The sequence below is a fragment of the Aplidium turbinatum genome, chromosome 12 (assembly GCF_918807975.1).
Source record: "Aplidium turbinatum chromosome 12, kaAplTurb1.1, whole genome shotgun sequence".
Lineage (NCBI taxonomy): Eukaryota > Metazoa > Chordata > Ascidiacea > Aplousobranchia > Polyclinidae > Aplidium > Aplidium turbinatum.
This window is the reverse complement of record NC_137483.1, coordinates 3,982,147-3,995,564: the sequence shown is the minus strand read 5'-3', so window position 1 is coordinate 3,995,564 and position 13,418 is coordinate 3,982,147. Positions and strand designations below refer to the sequence as shown.

The following is a 13,418-nucleotide window of genomic DNA, read 5'->3' as shown; positions in this document are numbered from 1 at the left end:
AAAGAATTGTGCGTAATTTAATGTGGCATACTGGCATAAATGCATTTAACAATATTTGAGAAACATTTGTTACAGTACCTAGTACCTACTGAAAATTCATAACAACTTTATTAGTTCCTATAAACTGTTCAGCATAACACTGGGCCTTGTCGGCATTTTTAAAACTGGCAGACTCTTTTAAGGGCATTCAGACTTTTAAGGAATTTATGTATGTATAACCATAGGCGTCGAAATAGGGTGGGACGGGTGGGCGACGCCCACCCGGCCGTGAAACGAGGGTGGGCAAAATATGTTTTGCCCACCCTGTTTTCATGACACTTACGAAGTGCTCGTTACAATTATTTCCGTTTTTGTTAAATGTAAAAAATTATCCAACCAACTGCAGCGCAACTTTTTGTTTTACGCTATGTCTCTCGCTAGGTATCCGACAGAACAAAGCAATTCCGCAACAACGCTGCGTTAAAAAAATGCGATACTCTCTGCACTGTTGTTGCTACGGCAACTGCCACACACTGGCAATTCCTGGTGAGAGAAAGCCACGTTTGATCTTTTCTCCGAATGGTCTCGCTTTCGTTATGTCACAATCAAACTTCAGTTCAGGGTCAGCGTAAGGGAATGTGAATATGACATCATAATGAACATGACCGATACAAACTAAACCCGTACTGAAACAATCGATTTTTACAAATCTTTGCTTTTTACAAATCAAAGTGCGGCAAATTCGAAGGCGCCACTTCAAAGATAACAGGTCACGCGCTGTTTAGGTCGCAAAAGAAAACATAAAAGTTTGTTTAGTTTAGCAGCGCTCATAAGATCGCAAGGCCCAAGAAAGCAGAACATTAAAGGGATACTAAAGGAAAAACCTGACTTGGCGATTGTACACGTTCTTTGTGTTTAAGATGCTACCATAAAACAAATTTGAATAAAATTTTGCCCCATTGTGGTCTGATCAGCATTCCGCGCGTGCTTTTGTCAAAGCTTTCAAAACGGGAATGGGCGTGAGCTGCGAAGCGTGCGACTGTACAGTCTACGTCACTATCGACTAGCAATCAGCTGATAGGGCAATCGCTTTTATTGCGGGCGATTTAACTGTAGGCTATGTAATATGTATGTACATCAAAACATCAGATTTCAACATCAAAACATCAGATTTCAACATCAAAACATCAGACGGTTTGCTGAAAACATCACATCTGATGTTAAAACATTAGATGTGGTAATGTGGCTTTTGTTATTGCTGTCGATAGTGACGTATTCTCGAGCAGTGTTTCCACTTTTTGGTCATTTTGAAAAAATAAAAAAATAAATGAAACATTGGACTTTGGGCCTTGCCAGTGCCATTCAAAACATTTTTTTTTCGGTAATTCTTTTTTAAATGTATTCTTGAATGTTCAGTTTACGCATTTTAATGCTTCATTCCCGTTTGAAAATTTCATTTAGTATGTCTTTAAAGCTTAATTGCTGCAGCGACGCTAAACGCAGTCTTTGTGAGAAAGACTAACCATTGCGAATTTGCGAACATACACATTCAATGAAATCTGTTAGAAAACTCTCGCCCACCCAGAATTCCTTTCTTCTAAAAGAAAATCGACGCCTATGTGCAATATGTTATAACATATCTTTCTTTGATAAAGCTGAGAATCTCACATTGATCTAACTTTTTAATAAGTCAATATATATATAGTCAAGTGGGGTAATTACTGGACATTTAAAATGACGGGGTAATTAGTGGACACCCTGCTTACTTTTTTCCTATGTGCAATGTGACCTTGCAATTTAGACATCTATTTAGATAAAGCTTTGAACTAAATGAATCAGTTGCAACTCTTGTTTTATTTGACTTCACATTTTTTTGGCAAGACTTGGAATGCATGGTGTCAAATTTTGGATTAATTTGAAACTATAGACAGACAATCGATAACAACTTAATAACATTGAATTGCATAATTCAAAATTAATACAGAAATGAAATAGATACATAATTTCGAACGTTTGAAACTAAGTGAAAAAAGTAATTTTTTAAATAGGCAACATTATTAGGTATTTGAATTTTCAAACTGGCAACACTAACTAGAAAAGCATGGAACCTTCCAAAAATGCCAGAGTGTGAGCAGCAGCTGTATCCACTTTTCCACAAAATGTGTCCAATATTTACCCCATAACAATTTCTCCGTTTTGAGGTAATTATTGGACACTTAAAGGTTGTAATTTCACCAAAAACACTAAATGATAGCTCACGAAATATTGTCTTTGCAGACTTATTTTGATTAGTGTATTTTTAGTAGCTAGCTTTTTAACAATGCCTAGAACATACAAACCAAGACCAAGGAAGGAGTGGAGTAAAGTACAGCTTGAAAATGCTGTAGCTGAACATCAACATGCTGGAACTAGCTTTAGAAAATTAGCAAAGCATTTTAACATTCCCAAATCTACAATTGAATTCCATTGTTCCTTGAAAAAACACAACAGAAAAGTTGCAGGACAGGGTTCCAAACCAGTATTTACTGAGGCACAATTGAAAGAACTTAAAGAGTGTATAACAGATCTGGCAAGCCTAGGTTTTGCTCCAACATTGAAAGACATTCGAAAAATTGTTGGCAGTTATGTAGAGCACAACGACATACAGACAGCAAAAGATAGGCTGAAACATAAAGGTCATCCCGGTTTTCCTGGCGAAGCATGGATGACCCGGTTTCTTTCCACACAGGGGCTTTCTTTGAAAGAAGCCACTAAACTCAGCATGGCACGTTACAATGCAACAAAAAACCCTTTTGTCATATATCACTATTTTGATATTCTTGAAAAATGCATTGATACATTAGGCTTAAAAGATCGACCAGATTTGATATGAAATGCTGATGAAACTGGTCTTCCACATGAACCTAAAAAATGCAAAGTGATTTCAGCAAAAGGTCAATCAACTCTCCAAATTGTCCCAGGATGCGGCAGGGAAAACACTACTGTTATGGCTGCTTGTTCTGCCAGTGGTTTGAAACTTCCACCAATGATTATATTTCAAGGACTACAAGTGCAAACAACCTGGAGGCCAACAATTTCTTCCACGTCCCCTAACTATCCATGGATGTACGCTAATAAATCTGGTTGGATGGATAGCGAAATCTTTTTTAAATGGTTCGAACAGTTTGAATTGCAAACGAGGAATTTTAAAAATCTAAACGACAGTATACCTGAGCCGAGATTACTCATTTATGATGGTCACCTATCACATGTGTGGTATGGAACATTGCAACATGCAAGAAAATGGAATGTCACTATTATCAAGTTACCTGCTCACACAACCGATCTGTTGCAGCCATTAGATGTAGCTGTGTTCAAGTCAGTAAAAGAGCATTGGAGCCAAGAACTTTTTAAGCGGTTGAGCACAACAAGAAGCCGGTTGAGCAAGTCAGAGTTTTCCACATTGTTGGCCAGTAATGATGTATGGGAGAAATCTTTTTCAGAAGAAAACATTAGAAGTGGATTCCGAAAATGTGGAATTGCTCCATTGAATCGTGATGTGTATCCAGTTCACAGATTTGACAAAAACCTCAAAAACAGGTACGATACATGGCTAGACAATGGAAAGCCACCACTTACTGCCGATCAGTTGGATGAAATGTGCTCCTCAACAACAGTTACTAATGTGGAAGATCACTTGTCTACTTCATCAACTTCCATTCAAAATTACAGGTACCAAGGAAAACCAGGAAAAGTTGTTTCGTATTTCATTCCTAATGATGAGCCAGATAATTTTATTAGATTGGTTGATGAGTCCCCTTCAGCATCTGCAAGCTCAAGTATGAATAAGCATCAGCTGGAGACAGCTTCAACAACCAATTTTAAAGAGCTGTTTTTGAAAAGGCTGCAAACACAATCTATGTCCACTCCTAAAACAGGTAAACGAAGGAAAGTTAATCCACATGGATCAATAGTAACTTCTGATGAGCAGTTTGAAAAAGTGATGTTGGCGACAAAACAGAAAGAAACCACTGTTTCTAAAACCAAAAAGCGAAAGAAAAGGGTGGTTTCAAGTAGCAGTGAAGATGAGACCAATGTTATTTTAGAAAGCGAAGGAGAAGATGAAACAGAAGAGAGGTACAGTACCAGCAGTTCAGATGAACTAGAAAGGTCAGAAATAGCAATGTTTCCACCCTCAAGTGAAAGACAATGCTACATGTATTTGCGGAGTGTATGGCAGGATATAAATTTACCCGTTGCTGAAGAAGACCTCAAAGGAAAATATTTTGCCGGTATTTTTTATGATGACAAGGGAAAAAAGGGCAACTTGTTTATTGGAAAAGTTCTTCGTCGATTTCTGTATGATGCTTCAGGCCCAACCAAGTTCCTTCAACTTGATTGCTTCAAGCCAGGAATTGGCCTGACAACAACCTTAGAAGAGATTCCAGCACACCTTCCAAGAGATATAGACAATTTTTTTGGCTTTAATATTATTGCAGGTCCGTTGATTGTTACAGCAATCAAAGGACAAAAATGGGAAATAGAAGATTATCCGAAAGTCCAACAAACCTTTCAAAGGGTGATTAAACTAGACAGAAAGGCAGAGTATTTCAATGTCTTTCCTGAAATGCCAGATTGCTAAACTTTTCGAACATAGTTCTTTAACAGAAGGGACACTAGTTCTTTAAATTCCAGTTATTATCGTATGTGAATGCATTCCGTTTTGTTCTTTTTATTTTGCCGTAGGTACGGTAGCCTACCTGTGTTTAGATGCAACGTTATGTTGATAATATCAATTTTTTGTTAGTTTTTGTTACCGTACCGTACAGTATTTACATGCATTCCAGCTATTGTTTGAAGTCATGCCAGTGACATGTTTCTTTCGTTTAACCGCACTGTACCTTGATATCGCACCATGCGTAGTAAATACAACGTTATTCTTATATTTTAAACAAAATTTTATTTATTGTAATAGATAAACAAAACATAAAACTACATCACATCTGATTTCACTTCAGAAAGGTCAAGGAATTCAAATAATAATAACTTCGTAGTACTTTCTTACATAAGGGGTAAATACTGGACAGCGTCCAGCAATTACCCCTACCCTGTCCAATAATTCCCTCATTTGATGGGGTAATTATCGGACAAAAAAAAATTGTAATTTCTGCTAAAATACACATGGTAGAGAATCAGTTTAATTTGTAATGTAAAGCTGAAGGCCAACCCTTGCAATCAAGATACTTTACATATAAATAGCTTCAGTCCTTGTACAAAATATTACAACGTTTTCACCAAATGTCCGATAATTACCCCACTTGACTATATATATAAAAAATTGTTTCTTAGCTCTCATAAGCCTTATTACCTATTTTACTAAAATTTTCATCATAAAAACATTTTAAGATCAATCAAAAAAAACTAGCTATATTTATGAATAATTATGCAGCATTTTTAAAACAATCTTTCTAAGCAATAATTGGTCAGTTCAAGGTATAGGCCTAACCTTTTATAGAATTGAAACACACGCAATACAGACTCACAAACACCACAATGAACTATGTATCGCAATCATATGTGCTACCTTCGAAGCTGACCAGTTGATTTAGTTTGTGTTGCTGCACCATTTCTACTGCTGGGAAATGAGTCATCAATATCTTTTCTGCCATATCTGGTTCGTGAACCATATGATGAAATATTATCATGAGGTTGACTTGGTGCAGGAAAAACCCTTCGAACTGTTTTCTTGTGATAATAATAAGGCATATTGTTAAAAGAGCAGTCACCTAACTGTAAGTAACAGAATGATTTGGCATAAACATTGAATATGAAGATATTCAGTTATCCACTTCTCTTTTCTGGCACAAACTGTATTCCAAGGAATAAAATATTACTTGATAAAATAAAGACTGTACCAGTATTATTAATCTAAGACAGGGGTGTGCAACCTTTCTTACTGGCAGGCCAAGCAAAAGCGCATATCCGAGTTAGACCACGGCTAGACTTGCATTTCTCATTCGACTAATATGTTTCATTTCAAACTATTTTTGGTACAAATAAAAGTATTTTTTGAGTCACATATTTTTGCTTTGTGTGACGCATTTGGCCCATGTCCGCAGGTTGCTCATCTCTGATCTAAGATCATATAGGCTATTAACCTAAGCCAGAGTAATTTATCGGAAAAGCTAATGACATTGATAGCCCTGACCAAACGATTGTTAAAAGTATGATGCGTTGCAGCTTACAGTATATACATCATAATTGAGGCAACCATGAATGTATTTAACGTATCGCCCAGCTGAGACCTTTTATAAAGTACCGGTATGCCAAACAATTATTGTGTGCAGCTTGTTTCAAATTTTCAAGCTTCAAGATCAAGCAGCAATGGTTTGACTCTTGGGGTGTGCGCTTGATCAAGGCACAATAAGGACTGCTCTCCAATCTCCATTTATCAGCATCTGATGGATGGAAAAATTCCTGGCAACAAGACTTCAACAATCAGAAAATTCACTCTGTCAATCTCTGTGACCGGGCCTGTGTCAGTGATTGAAAACCTCTACAAGTATGCGAAAGTGCCAGAATTAAACTCTGCAAGAAGTCCTCCCAGTCCGAGGATAAAGAATCAATTACTAGGCCTATCAAAATTTTATGGATTAGGTACGGTATGCATCTTTCATCAGAAAGTAAAAATTTCCACTGTCTTTTTTCATGCAAGTTGCTGTGTGTAATATAACTCTCTTACTTTCCATTTCTAAAAATCAATTACACTTCTAAAACCTCTTTCACTCATAACATTGCAACCAGAGCTGTGGGCTGTGGAGTTACACGAAAAACATAAGACTTTCTTCACTTTCAACTCCGGCTTCAGGTTTGCCAAATTTTTTAATGTTGCCAGAATTTTATATTTTTGATTTTTTATCATTGTTTTTCCAGAGTCACTATATAGTCAAGTCAAGTCAATTTATTTTGTTTTAACAGCGCCATATATTAACAAATAATCAGAGTAAAATGTAATTGTCAAAACAATGCATTGTACAACTGTTGGTTAGATTATGGCGCAATCAGGATGGTAGCGAAAGACCATAAGCATAGTCATACATAGTCTGGAAAGTCAATGGCAAATCTGCCTGAGGTTGTTGTTCGGTTCGGTTCGGTTTTTTTTTTATCATTGTTTTTCCAGAGTCACTATATAGTCAAGTCAAGTCAAGTCAATTTATTTTGTTTTAACAGCGCCATATATTAACAAATAATCAGAGTAAAATGTAATTGTCAAAACAATTATTGTTGTTTACAGCGCCACCTAGGAAAGCTACAGTTAAATCACAGAATCTGCTTGGAAGGTATGCAATTACAGGCATATTGTAGCGATCCATTATTTCAACATATAAGTTTTCCTGCCTTTTACTAAAGTTTCTGTAATTTTCCATGCAACTGCTCCCAAAGAAAATAGAAAAAAGGGCGCACACAATAAAATGGTTTGTTCGTCCTTTGACGAGAGTTCTATCAAATCGGACCAGCTCAAGCAGAGCTCAGTTAGACCAGTTCAGCTCTCAGAAAAACATTAAATTGATTGTTTAATAAAAATGTAATAACTCGTGATAATGTTTCACTATCCTGTAATTTCATTATTCTGTACTGTTTAAATTCAAATTGTGTTATAGACCTACAACATTATACGAACACCTTCTGATAACTTAAAATTATAATTCGAATAACAATTGTGTGGAAATTAGATAATGGAGTCAGATAGCCAAACTAGCTAAATTAGATAAATAGAAATTTCATCACCCAGTCAGACAGCCTTACTATTAATTCTTATCAACAAACAACAACCATTAAATAAAATATAAATAAAATCGTTACTCACACTTTTATAAGTTACGTAAGTAATATATAACCACATTGATGACCCCGCACGTAAGTAGGTTTTTTAAAAAATAAAAAGTAAGTTTGCCAAGATCACCAAACTATGAAGAATCTGGTAAGTGCATTATTAGACAAAATTTTTATTTCTACTGTATGTCAAAAATAAAAACAACACGAGCTCATAATTATCTTTTAAAAACATGTCACCTTTTATCATTTCACGCGTTAGTTTGCCAACAATTTTTCTGCAGTTCATTGCAGACTACTTTTTAAAGCACCCTGCCGGCAATTTATTGCTTGTTAAACGTAACTGATTTTTGTGGTTGTTCGCTCAATAAAGCGAATCGTTCAACGGCAGACTACTCAATTCAACAGCCGATGTCGACAATTTATTTCATTTTATGCCGAAGTGCCATTTGCCAATTTTAATGTTTTTAAACGTTGCTTAGATGAGCCTACTAATTGCCAACAAGTTGCCGTTGCAGGGAAATATAATTATGTAATTTTTTGTAGATTTATCGCAGTGTCAAATGTGACTTAAATCCTTAGCTCATTTTAATATATTTTTTTTATTTTTGCCTTAACCTAAACATGCAACTAGCATGGGAGATTGCGGGTTCGTGCCTCAATCTCACTTTTTATACAGACGTACACGTGCAGGCACAGCTCTGCAAAGCGTTATGGTGTCGCTTCCAAGCAACCATCCGTGAGTTTGTGCGTCTTTTTACTCCGACAAGGAGATCTCCAAATAGGAGAAATCATTGTGAAGACTTTGCTTCACAACTTTGCCACCCTTATGTTCTCAGCTGAAGCATCAGTTTGTATAACTCTGTGGCGCAAAGACAGGGGAAATTATGCGAAGCCGCCCATAGAGGTTGTTGCCTTCGTTCGCCCCAATTTTTTTTAATATTACTAGGAGCTAACACGATTTAAGAAACGTTGTTTCTGTTTTTTGTTTGCATTGCACTACTGTGCATGCACAATTTTTTTTACCCTGTAATGGAACTTTTGTGTAAGCTTGCTTGGCATTTGGACATATATTTTCTTTTGTCTCTTGAGAAGGCAGAATCGCTGTCACGTGTTCTGGTGCTGAGATCGACAAAACAGCACTATCCATCACACTTAAACTTTTACTCAGCAAAACAATCCATTGATGATGCCAGTCTCCCTCGACTCAACTGACACTATATAATTTCTTCCATTTGTAATTTTGTATCGAAATATGGCTGATCAACGTTGGATAACCGTTTTGTAGCAAATCCCATTGAATTGGCTTCCCGACTTGCACACCATTTTTACAGTTTGTCTCCAACACAGACTAGACAACAACCCACTTCCATGCCCTATGTTGACCCCCTGTTGGCGACTGTCCACAAAGTTTTAATTAAATCCGAACAAAGACGCCCTTTAGATCTAAGATACGATGGTCCATATCAAGTGATTGAACGTCGTTCTAATCACTTCCTAATCCAACGCGGAGATAAAACAGACACAGTCTCAATTCATCGTCTTAAACCGTTTGTTGAACAGCCCATCAAGAAAGTACCACCACCGCCACAAGTGACGTCACACGCTGTGAAAACCGACAATGATGAACTTTCCCACTCAGGAAATGCAACTGGTCAACAAAACGATCCATCAATAACATCATCTGCCCAGCAGTCGACCGGCGGTGATGTCCATCAAGGAGTAGATTTTCTTCCTTTTGTGTCAAAATCTGGGCGCTCAGTCAACCGCCCGCAACGTTTAATTACCATTGTGTAATATTTCTTCCGGTAATATGATTCAAACTGCCTGGCAGCTTGTGCGGTTAAAGCTGCAAATATTTACTTGTACGTTGTATTTTAATATTGTAATTACGTAACTTTATATTGTATTTTTTGTGGCTTTTTAACAGCGCCAAGCTGTTGTGCTAAGACGAATGGTCTTAAGGATTGTCCACTCCAACATTCGTCCATTTGTTTATTTTACAGTCTGCAGTAATCGCAGAATTAGGTTATTTTTGTTTGTTCTAAATACATGTGTTGGTTTAATCAGCCATGCAGTTCTTTGCAGGAAAGTTACAGCTTTTTCCAGTATAGCCATCTCGTGTACTTTGAAATGAGGTGCACTTCAGCCACTTCGGCAGTTCTTCGATGTCTGTCTATGTAAGATACCTACCTGCGTTTCAAAAGTTCTTGCCTCCACTGCAGGTTATATAACTTCGTTGCAGGAAAAATGCAAATATTGCATTAATACGAAATCGTTGTCTTTTTCTCCACTGTCTGCATCTTTTCCAATGCAGATCCAGTGGTTGTCTATTTCAACCTTTCTCTCTTTATAGGTTGTCTGCTAAGCGTTTTTGTTTATTGTGTATGGTTGAATATGACTGCGAGTGGCATGCAAATGCGCGCATCTAACGGTTGGCATGGCATGTTACTAACCTATTTAACCTATGTTGGGCAAGCATGCATATTGCATATGCCCACGAAACATTACTCTTCATACTGCATGAAACTGAAGCATGGTTTTGACTCATCATGTACTGTATCTTTTTTTTATTTCTGTGTTTTGTTTGCAGTTGCTGAACGACTGTTCAAACTTATGCACATTTACGATTTTGTGAATGGTATTTAGACCTGTCGATGCCTATGTTCTTTTGTTATAATTAGTTTTGTTCGCCTTTCAAATCGTATCTTTACATTTTGTACAGGTCGACTTATAAACCAAGTCGCTCAATATTTTAAAGTTGAACTTGTAATCAATTTGCTTTGCCTTTTTCAGAAATCTTACATCACATTCATGCACACCAGAAGGACGTGATTATGCGTACTGCCGCCTGAAACGAAAAAAATGCTCCAGAGCCACCTGCACTCGACTCTCTAGCGCCTCTCAAGGAATACAAAAAGCCAAATGCCAACAATTAAATGCTACGACTACGTCAATGATCTCCAACTGCGATGATCTCTAGCAAGCAAAAAGCAAGACAAGGCTACATTTGTATCAACTCAATCGGCATGGTCTGCTTTTCAACAGAAAGAGCCAGACAAACAATGAATGCCTGCTACGGTTTTCAACGGCGCTTACAAAACAATTAATGTTTCTACGAGGTGGACTCTTCAACACAGCACAAACTCAGACATTCCTTTGCGGAAGGCGGTGGAACCACGCAGAATCACTTCGCGACACGATTTCACAAACACAACACCACATTATTATCATACACACTAAACATACTTATTTCATACTATGTCTGTTAAAATTGTGTTAACGTTTTAACTCCTTAAATTTGAGCTAAACTTGGTACCCTTGGTTCCAATTTAGCCCAAATTTGGGGGGGCCTCTGTAGCGATCCATTATTTCAACATATAAGTTTTCCTGCCTTTTACTAAAGTTTCTGTAATTTTCCATGCAACTGCTCCCAAAGAAAATAGAAAAAAGGGCGCACACAATAAAATGGTTTGTTCGTCCTTTGACGAGAGTTCTATCAAATCGGACCAGCTCAAGCAGAGCTCAGTTAGACCAGTTCAGCTCTCAGAAAAACATTAAATTGATTGTTTAATAAAAATGTAATAACTCGTGATAACGTGTCACTATCCTGTAATTTCATTATTCTGTACTGTTTAAATTCAAATTGTGTTATAGACCTACAACATTATACGAACACCTTCTGATAACTTAAAATTATAATTCGAATAACAATTGTGTGGAAATTAGATAATGGAGTCAGATAGCCAAACTAGCTAAATTAGATAAATAGAAATTTCATCAGGCAGTTAGACAGCCTTCATCTTAATTCAACTTATAAACAAACCATCCTTACACTTAAATAATCTAAATAAAATATTACCACATTTTTATAAGTTACGCTAAATAAAATGTTACCACAATATTGTCTACTATCAACGGTGAAATTGTGCATGATATTGTGGTTGCAGACTTGTTTTTAACTATTGTAGAATGTTTAGGATGTTAGTTACAGTTATTATCTAGAAAAATTCGTTTGGTCTACTTTTCTTAGGCTTAGGTTAGCATGGCTACAAGTAGTTAAAAGATGATGTGAGTTTTCAAATTACTAAGGAATTGATTAGTTTATAGTTTGAAGTAGTGGTCTTTAAAGTTCATAAGTTTCAATGTACCAAGTATATACATCAGCTTACTAATTGAAGGGATTAATTACTAAATATTTGTGGAAACTTTAAGCTGAAGTAGGCTTGAAATTAGTACCGTAATTGGCAGATGCAACTTAGCCAGGCATCATTTCCAAAAACATTGATTGATCGATTAATTCAGTTGACAGTTATTTTAAAAAGGTCTATAAAGTTGTTTTATTTAGTGATACAACAAAACGGTGATAGGTTTCAATCTGTGATACTCAAAATAGCCGCTCCCAAAAATAATTTGTAAACAAAGAGCATTAGCAAGACAAATTTGAGTACCGGTGTAACGGTCCAGGAGTTACTGCGGTCTGAAAGTTACCGTAACTTCTAGACCGCGTATACGCGGTCTGAAAGTTACTGCCAGTCCAGAAGTTACTAAAACAGGGTTGTCAGATTTGACGCTTGCAGCAGATTTGTATAAATGATTTCAACATTGGAAACGTGTTGAACTTGAAGGCTTATCCACCATTGCATCTAATAGGCTACAGGCCTACATCGTGCAAAGTTTGCATTTGAAGACTGACTTGTTAGCCACTTGTCTTGAGTTGTAGCCTAGTTGACGAACATAGTCTTTGACTATGTTTTATGTATTTCATGAAAGTTAAAACCAAAGTTTTCTAGTGAATGAAGCACTGAGCCTATTTTTGGTCTGGTTTTTCATAACTACCGTTTGAAGAAATATAAAGTAACTTAGGCTACATGTAGGCTAGGCCAACCGGTAGTCAAAACTCCATCAACCTTCAGTGAGTATCACAGTCTCACACGCGGGGAAGGCTTTAACTTTTACGAAAGTGTTGAGCACTTTGAATTTCCATTGGACTCCCATCGAAAACACGTGGCACGAAACTGGTTTCGTGGTGAGAATATTTATCCTTGGGATTCATCTTTCGCACACTTGCAGAGGGTTTAATCTATTGACCAAGTGAAGTGTAAACTGCAGGATTTTAACTGCAGTCAAAAAATGTAAATGGACACTTGTATATGGACTGAAAATTTTGCAGTTAAAACTAAGTTTTCCCAAACAAATTTCGAAAAAGCGCACCCACTAAAAAAGCAGTAACTTTTGGACTGCTTCTGCTGCGTTGCAGTCTGGAAGTTCCTGTCAGTCCAGAAGTTACCAGGGGTGCCCGGCGTTTTCGCAAACGATAGAAAAGCGGAAACTGTTTTAACTAAGTGTAATGAATTTATTGCTCTCAAACTAATGCAAGCTTTTCAGTTAACATTACAAAATACTTATAATTATGAATCTGACCTTTTTGAGAGGTTAAAAATTTAATTATTTTTCAAAACAAAATTAAATAAAATTTGAATGAAATATTTGGCAACCCTTGTAACTTTTGGCCTGCAGTGACTCTTGGACTGCTACACTGGTAAGTATGGAAGTTCAGTAATTTAAAGCAACAATGTCACAAATAGGGATGGGCAATTCAGAATACCGAATCCAGAAGGATTCGG

The 13,418-nt window shown here is 36.8% G+C and overlaps 1 protein-coding gene across 1 annotated transcript in view; it reads left to right on the top strand.

Annotated features, from left to right (window-relative positions):
• LOC145780939 (kelch domain-containing protein 8A-like) overlaps positions 1–13,418 on the top strand; it is an 85,261-nt gene that overhangs the window by 24,450 nt on the left and 47,393 nt on the right. The window lies entirely within an intron of this gene.